This window comes from Taudactylus pleione, unplaced genomic scaffold (assembly GCF_031769625.1).
Source record: "Taudactylus pleione unplaced genomic scaffold, aTauple2 ptg000915l, whole genome shotgun sequence".
Classification (NCBI taxonomy): Eukaryota; Metazoa; Chordata; class Amphibia; order Anura; family Myobatrachidae; genus Taudactylus; species Taudactylus pleione.
Window position 1 is genome coordinate 766,521 of NW_028285316.1, and position 8,452 is coordinate 774,972.

General features: G+C 42.1%; 1 protein-coding gene across 1 annotated transcript in view; it reads right to left on the reverse strand.

Annotated features, from left to right (window-relative positions):
- DENND4C (DENN domain containing 4C) overlaps positions 1-8,202 on the reverse strand; it is a 178,444-nt gene extending 170,242 nt beyond the window's left edge. Inside the window, exon 1 of the mRNA XM_088459585.1 lies at positions 8,019-8,202. The gene's annotated coding sequence lies outside the window, so the exon portion shown is untranslated. The remainder of the gene's footprint in view (positions 1-8,018) is intronic.
- Between the last annotated feature and the right edge of the window lie 250 nt (positions 8,203-8,452).

Genomic DNA, 8,452 nt, shown 5'->3' on the forward strand with positions numbered 1-8,452 from the left:
CTCCGCTCTAGATACCTGCTCTAAGTCTCTAATGAATATTCTCAGACTATAGAAAATCATTGGTTTCACAAACAGAGAAAGAACTAGATAAGGCCAAGAAAGAAATAGAAGCCTATAAAGATCATCAGCTATTTAAAGAGACAAATTGATAAGCACTCGGGTTAAAATATATGAACAAGATTTAATTCAAACAAAGAATAGCAAATTCAAGCGAGATATATCAGACTATGAGAAGGGAGTAGTTTATACTTATTACAATAAAAGGAAATTATATATATATATATATATATATATATAACAAAATAATAGAGTGCACTCACCAAAGTCTTAAAGCACAGGGTTTTATTCCATCATCACATCAGAATCAATCAATGTTTCGGTCCTCCTTGGGACCTTTCTCAAGACAATTTCCAACAGAACTGGTACACGGATGTGCTTTAACACTAAGTGAAAACCCTGGTGAGTGCACTCTATTCTTTTGTTCTATTCATGTGTCCTCATCTGCATGGGATTAACACTGAGGATAGCACCCAAGCAGCTGTACTTATTTTGAGTGAGAGAGCGGGCCATATATGGATATATAGATATATATATAGATATATATATATATTACTTCTATCGTTTTTTTTCTCTTATTCATACAGACACCGGTCACTGTGTATGAGTATATAGAGACGTCAACTACTCCAGTCTCAAATAAGGCCTGCCTATACACTGCGAGATTAACAGAAATTTAATGTTAAAACAACAAAAGTTTCTTATGTGACATTTTACTCTACTGATCTAATGGATGGAAGCGTTAACACATGAAGTGACCAAGCTCCAGCGGCGAAACACGCGTCGGCTACAGGAGTGCCCTTGACTGTACAGCACGGAGCACTCCTACTCACAGTTTGTACCCTTCTGTGGGATTCCCTTTTTTTCCTACTATTTAACTATTGGCACACTATGACTATTCACCGGAACTTCCGAGAAGGCTGGTAAGCCGTTCATGTAGGCTGAATGTCTGGGGCTTAGTACTTATGTCTGGGAATCTTATATGTCAATATATAATGCTAGTTAACGGGGACTAACTTAGTGTTCAGAGAATAGAGAATTTACGGACAGCTGTTTTATGATGCGTATGTTTGGTTATTATGTTTCAATAACAACTGTTTGATACTTTCCCCAGTCATTTACAAATTGTCTGTTTGCTCTTTGCGTGTTTGGCATATTTACAGCGATTTAACAGCCCCACACGTTTATAAATTTATTTTTCAGTGCCTGCTATTCATGCGAGTCCAAGTGCATATTGCATTCAGAGAACCCCATGCATGTAAAGTATACATGATCTGGATTTTATACCCTTGGTATAGGTCTGATATATGTTATCTTGTTTAGAAACTACATTGAGTTTAGATCTACTTCATTTTATATTTTATTAGGGACTACAGTCCCGTTCATTCAAGAGTTATAGCCTGTATATTTAGCTTTTTTAAGCCCTATTTAATAGCATCTATACAACGTTTGATTAATTAACAGACAGACAGGGACTATCGTTACATGCCTAATACATTCCTGTATTTTCTATGTATATCATTAAACCTACTGATGTACAGTCGGGTGCATAAATATTGGGACATTGACAGAATTTTCATATTTTACCCTCTATTCACCACCACAATTGCTTTGAAATGAAACAAACAAGATGTGATTTAACTGCAGACTTTCAGATTTCATTTGAGGGTAATTACATCCAAATCAGGTGAACGGTGTAGGAATTACAATGGTTTCTATATGTGCCTCCCACTTTTTAAGGGGCCAAAAGTAATGGGACAAACTAAACAATCCTAAATCTAATTTTCACTTTTTAATACTTTGTTGCAAATCCTTTGCAGGCAATTACAGCCTGAAGTCTGGAACGCATAGACATCACCAGACGCTGGATTTCATCCATGGTAATGCTCTGCCAGGCCTCTACTGCAAATGTCTTCAGTTCCTGCTTGATCTTGGGGCATTTTCCCTTCAGTTTTGTCTTCATCAAGTGAAATGCATGCTCAATCGGATTCAGGTCAGGGGATTGACTTGACCATTGCATAACATTCCACTTTTTAGCCTTAAAAAACTCTTTGGTTGCTTTTGCAGTATGCTTCTGGCCATTGTCCATCTGCACTGTGAAGCGCCGTCCAATGAGTTCTGAAGCATTTGACTGAATATGAGCATATAATATTGCCCGAAACACTTCAGAATTCATTCTGCTGCTTTTGTCAGCAGTCACATCATCAATAAATACAAGGGAACTAGTTCCATTGGCAGCCATACATGCCCACGCCATGACACTACCACCACCATGATTCACTGATGAGGTGGTATGTTTTGGATAATGAGCAGTTCCTTTCATTCTCCATACTCTTCTCTTCTCATCACTCTGGTACAAGTTGATCTTTGTCTCATCTGTCCATAGGATGTTGTTCTAGAACTGTAATGGCTTTTTTAGATGTTGTTTGGCAAACTCTAATCTGGTCTTCCTGTTTTTGTGGCTCACCAATGGTTTACATCTTGTGGTGAACCCTCTATATTCACTCTTGTGAAGTCTTCTCTTGATTGTTGACTCTGACACATATACACCTACCTCCTGGAGAGTGTTCTTGATTTGGCCAACTGTTCTGAAGGGGTTTTTCTTCACCAGGGAAATAATTCTTCTGTCATCCAACACAGTTGTTTTCTGTGGTCTTCCGGGTCTTTTGGTGTTGCTGAGCTCTCCGATGCGTTCTTTCTTTTTAAGAATATTCCAAACAGTTGATTTGGCCACACCTAATGTTTTTGCTATCTCTCTGATGGGTTTGTTTTGATTTTTCAGCCTAATGATGGCTTGCTTCACTGATAGTGACAGCTCTTTGGATCTCATATTGAGAGTCGACAGCAACTGATTCCAAATGTCACAGCTAGAATCAACTCCAGACCTTTTACCTGCTTAATTGATAATGAAATAACGAGGGAATAGCCCACACCTGTCCATGAAATAGCTTTTGAGTTGATAGTCCCATTACTTTTGGCCCCTTAAAAAGTGGGAGGCACATATAGAAACTGTTGTAATTCCTACACCGTTCACCTGATTTGGATGTAATTACCCTCAAATTAAATCTGAAAGTCTGCAGTTAAAGCACATCTTGTTTGTTTCATTTCAAAGTCATTGTGGTGGTGAATAGAGGCCAAAATCTGAAAATTCTGTCAATGTCCCAATATTTATGCACCTGACTATATACTTTCATAAGTCATCATTATGTGAGAGTTATTTTTATGTGGATTGGAGAATTTTTGTATGTTCGTACATAATTGTAGGTAGGCATTGTATATACCGTTGTACAGGTGTAACGAAATCCAGGTTATTACTCAAGAAAACCAGTTTAGACGACTTAGTTACCCTTTCCCTCTATTGACTGCGGCCTATCTCAACTAGTAATTCTCTAATCAGGTGTCCAATGCATCAGCAAGACACCTGACAGTAGAAATTAAAAATTGAGTAACGTCCCTGTCAGTCTGTTGTTTCCAAGGGTAACTGCTTTCCTATGATCACTCACTCCTCACAGATAGCTGTGGCAAAAGTGGGGAGCAGCAGACTGAGGATAAGCAGTCCTTTACCCTGACTTTTCTAATTCCTATATGAGTATATCCTCAGACGTGTATATAATAAATTTGATAGACCTTACGACACAATTAGGGGTACAAACTTGAATTATGATGCTGTGAAAATCTATTAACAATGGATTAACATATGTATTCATTATATTTCGCCATGAATGCAGAGGATTGTTATTTTTTATATTTGTAATATAGTTATCAGTATACAATTTTTTCACATAGGTGCATTATATTTGGGTTATTGATCCATATTATATGTTGATATATTTACTGTATATGTACTTTTTTGCTGATATCTTTGTGACTATATGATGTTTTGTCTTGTGTTGTTTGATATCAGGTAGCATTTATTTTATTAGATGGAATAAAAGTTAAATTTTATGTACTCTACATTTATCTATTTAGAGTGCTCACCAAACAGTTTTTCTTTTTCTTGTTTTATTAACACATTAAGTGTCTGCAGTCTAATATATTTATGTAATCTATCTTAAACTAATAATACCACTCAGTATTTAATATTGTCTATTATTTTTTTTTCACAGTGTTTGTTATCTTATGTGTCATTGACTATATGTCCTGCCCATTTTAGTGTGTCGTATTTTAGAAATTAAAAGTTCTTCTTCATTTAGAACTTGAACAATTTAGATTTTTATTTTGGTTAGTACATGCGCAGTCAATTTGTAAATGGTGATAAGCATAGTGACAGGAAGAGGGTGATAAGCAGGGGCAGATGCAGTGGGTGACTGGCGGAGGGTGACGGAGAGAGGGTGATGAGCAGAGAGTGTCAGCCACAGGCAGCGGGTGACGAGGAGAGGCAGCGGGTGACGAGGAGAGGCAGCGGGTGAGAGAGAGTGACAGGGAGAGGTGACAATGACAGACAGAGGGTGACGATCAGAGTGACAGGGAGAGGCAGGGGCTGATTAGTAGTGTGTGACAGGAAGAGGTGACAATGACAGGCAGGAAGTGACAGGCGGAGGGTGATGAAGGAGGAATTCATTTATGAACAGGAGCTTTATATGCTGCAGAGAACTCCCTGGGACTAACACACATCATTTGTTACTTCACATTAGCGCAGCAATACGATCCTCAAATAGGGTGCTTTCTATCTATACCCATTCCAATCATCCAAAAGGCACACAATTCAAATCCGGATTGTATTGCTACAAAGGATCATATATGAAAGTCCCAAATCCCAATACTCACTAAGGGGTCAATCCAATTAGGTGCGAAGGGGGTGAATTGCAGTTGGAATTACATAAAAATGTCAGCAATGGTACAGCAATTTCCCCTGACTCGCACATATTTGCTTGCAGTCCTATGTGGTTGGGAACAGAAATGTGCAGGTCCAGAGGTACCGTAAGTGCGGTATACAACTGCACTTTACTTGCGGGTGCGAGGATCTCGCATCTAATTAGATCGAGCGCTTTGAGTCAAGTGGTACTCATGTATGTAAGACAGGGCTCGACAAATCCCAGGGGCCACGTCGCCATGGCTACCAGATTTTGCTGCCTGGCTACCAGATTTTGCAGTGGGAGGAAGCAGATCCTCATCAGCTCTGGCAGAGATTTGTGCCTATAGTATTGCGGTGTTCATATAATGCACAGGAGTGCATGTGTTGAGTGTCGCCTGCGGTGACTGCTGTGCCTGTGTCCGTCCCGGCCTCCGCTGATGACGACTCTCCATCCTGGCCTGCTCTGATCCCTGTTGTCTGTCCCAGTCTACGCTGAACCTCCTGTACGTCCTGGCTGTCTACTGTCTCCTATCTCTGGCTGCATAGAGCTCTCCGGTAGTAGAGTTTATGCATGGACAGGGATTGCGGAGCGGCTTCAGAGGGACCATGAGGGGAGGGGGTTTTGCTGTACCTTCTGGGACCATTGGTATATGTGAAATGTGGTCCATTATAACTGGAGGGTGGAGCAGGGGAGTTGTGCAGAGCAGTGAGGGAGCCTCAATTTTACTGAATCCATTCAACTGTGACCATTTAGTGGACTAGTATAGTGTGTATAAAGGTTGCATAACACACACAGCTGTGCTCCTTACTCACTACTGAAATTTTCTTTGGGGTGGCGGTAGTCTGGCTCCTACATTTTAGAAAAATGTGTCAAGCCCTGATGCAAGAGATGCCAAAGTGTTCCATATTCCTAATTCTTTCCTTCCTCAACCCAATGCATGCGGAATTAGAGTACAGATGGGTGAAGGACCCGGATCCGATGATGGCTGTACACAGGATGCTGGTAATGGACATACAGTAGGTATATCCCAGGACCTCTGTGTGATCATGTCCCTTAAGACCCATATAGATAAAGGCCCTCCATGACAAAATTTCTCATACAGCATGGCCTTGGTGACATCAGGGTGGTGTTCACCCACAGAGGGACACCATGGGGAGGTTGCTGCTAGCTGTGTGCATCCCCCCTCCCCCACCCAGGAGCAAGGTTGTATAAAATTGGATTTAAGAAAAAAAAAATCAAAAACGGATTTGATTTAAATAGGATTTTTTATTAAAACATTTTTTTAAATAAATGTTTACAAATTTTACATTTTACTTAAAAAAAAATTTTATACAAAATCCTATTTAAATCAAATAAATCTGGTTTCCAGTTTTATGCAACCCTGCCCAGGAGCGTATCCCAGAGAGAGGAGGAGATGGCAGGATCTCCACAGGAGAAATAGAAAGATTAAGGAGATTACAGGAGTGGTGTGCCCTGGGATGACCGGCAGCAGGCTGTGCGGTAGTGTGAGGCTGGTATATGTGGATGTTCCCTGAGCCTGGGGAGCCAGATGGGAGAGTCCCCAGTGTGGCAGTGAGCAGCCTAGGCTCGGTATATGCGGACCTGGGGGGGCACAGTCCAGTCTGGACTACACACTCTGCAGCGGTAGCTACACTGGGGACCAGAAGGTGCATATATCAGGGGCAACATGGCAGGAGACGTTCTCTGCTGACACCAGAGGGTTACAGTGTACTGAGTAGCAGCGTATACTGTGCAGTTAATGGGAGGGATGAATTAACCATCGTATTTTGGATGCAATGCATCCCACCACTGATTGTTACTAAAAGCTGATATACATACACAGTCTACATGAAGATTTAAGCAAAGGACAGCTCTACCTATTAGAGCTGGCCTTTTTCATATGTGGGAACTTCCAGGTTTATGACCCGGGAGTCTATCTTCGCATGCGTAGCTGTAGTTCAGCACATGCGTGAGGAACCCTGGGAGGGATCCTATTGGGGAAAGCTCAGATACAGATGATAGAGTAATCAACAGTGATGATCGATTGCGCCATCAGTGCCAGGGAACCCCACAGTGCAACGCACTGGCTGCACCACCGGTAGTTCCGCCCCTGCAAAAACACCCACCCAAACCCCTGCAAAAACAACACATACAAAACATTACAAATAGTGCAAAAGTTTTACAAAAAACTATAAAAGAGGAGCCAAAGGTCGGAGTCTTTTGGCCAGTGGCTATTGAAAATTTTCTTGCCCCATCAGCCTGGGACAAGAAACAAAAGTGCATTATGCTCTTGTGCCTTATACTCTGTGCCAGGTACAGATTTCTGACCCTCCATTGTGCATTTCAGACACCCCTAGGAGCACTTCTATATCCAAGCTACCACCATACTGATAAAGGAGCAAGGCTGCACTCTTCCTCCAGTAAAGTGAGACCAGGCCCTCTTTCTGATGAGATACTATTGCAAACTTAAAATGTATATTGGAATCAAAATAACAATCAATTCAATTTAATAAGACCCAATGGTAAAAACAAAGAAAACCTCAACATTTTCTAAGCAAAACAAATATAATAATATTGTGTTTTGCAAAGGGCTGCTCATGTATGATGTAAATAAATTAATATGTAAAGTAAAATTAAATTTACCTTCTATAGCAGATAGACACACATCAAGTAATAATGCTGTGACCCGGGTGTGTGTACACTGTGCATGTGTCAGGTGCCAGCTCCGGGTGTAAGCGGACACCAGCAACGTCAGGGAACCTGAGCTAGACCGAGCAGCACTGTATACACACAAACACCCTATGTTATGTATCTGGCTCAGATGACATTATGTACACCAACATATAACATGGGGGATCCCGGAGTGCAGGCAGAGCAGCAGGTAATAAGTAGAAGAGGTGATATGCGGAGTCACAACATACGTGTAATACAGTGATACTGGCACATACAGGTGTGTAACCTGTTGCACATGTAACTTGCAGCACTGTGTGTGTGTGCGATCACTTGCTGGTGATATGCGGGGGGTGACCGCCTGCAGCACCAGGATATGAGCGTGATGTTGCACTTAGTGGCACAGTAGCACGCAATGTTACTGACACCCAGCCCAGCCCCTCTTTGCTGCGGCCCCGGGAGTCAGGCCAGCCCGCACCTTGCTAGGACTCTTACCTGGAGCGCAGGTCACTGGCAGTCACAGTCCCGGTTCCCCGAGCGGGTCACCACAGATTGCCCTATAACAATACACAGCTACTCTGCCCCAACACTGCGGCCGTGACCCGTACCGCCGGCGCCATGATCCTCCTCACTGCTGGCGGCGACCGGAGAATACTTCCGGGCTTAGCCCCGGTGAGCGCCTCCCTATCGCCGCCTGCTGCCCTGTGCCCGCACACACACCAGGCAGCAGCAGGTCCCAGAGCAAAGGGGGAGAGCTGAGGTGACGCCCTCTCTTTCTCTCATACTCTGTGCAGTGTGCAGGACTCCTGAGCACATTTCTCATTTGTTTGTAAGAAGAATTGAAACTTGTAATTTCACTGCAAATATTTTCAAACTAAAAGGAACCAGGAAGAGAGATGCATGTTGTATTGTCTGTGTCATTACTGACC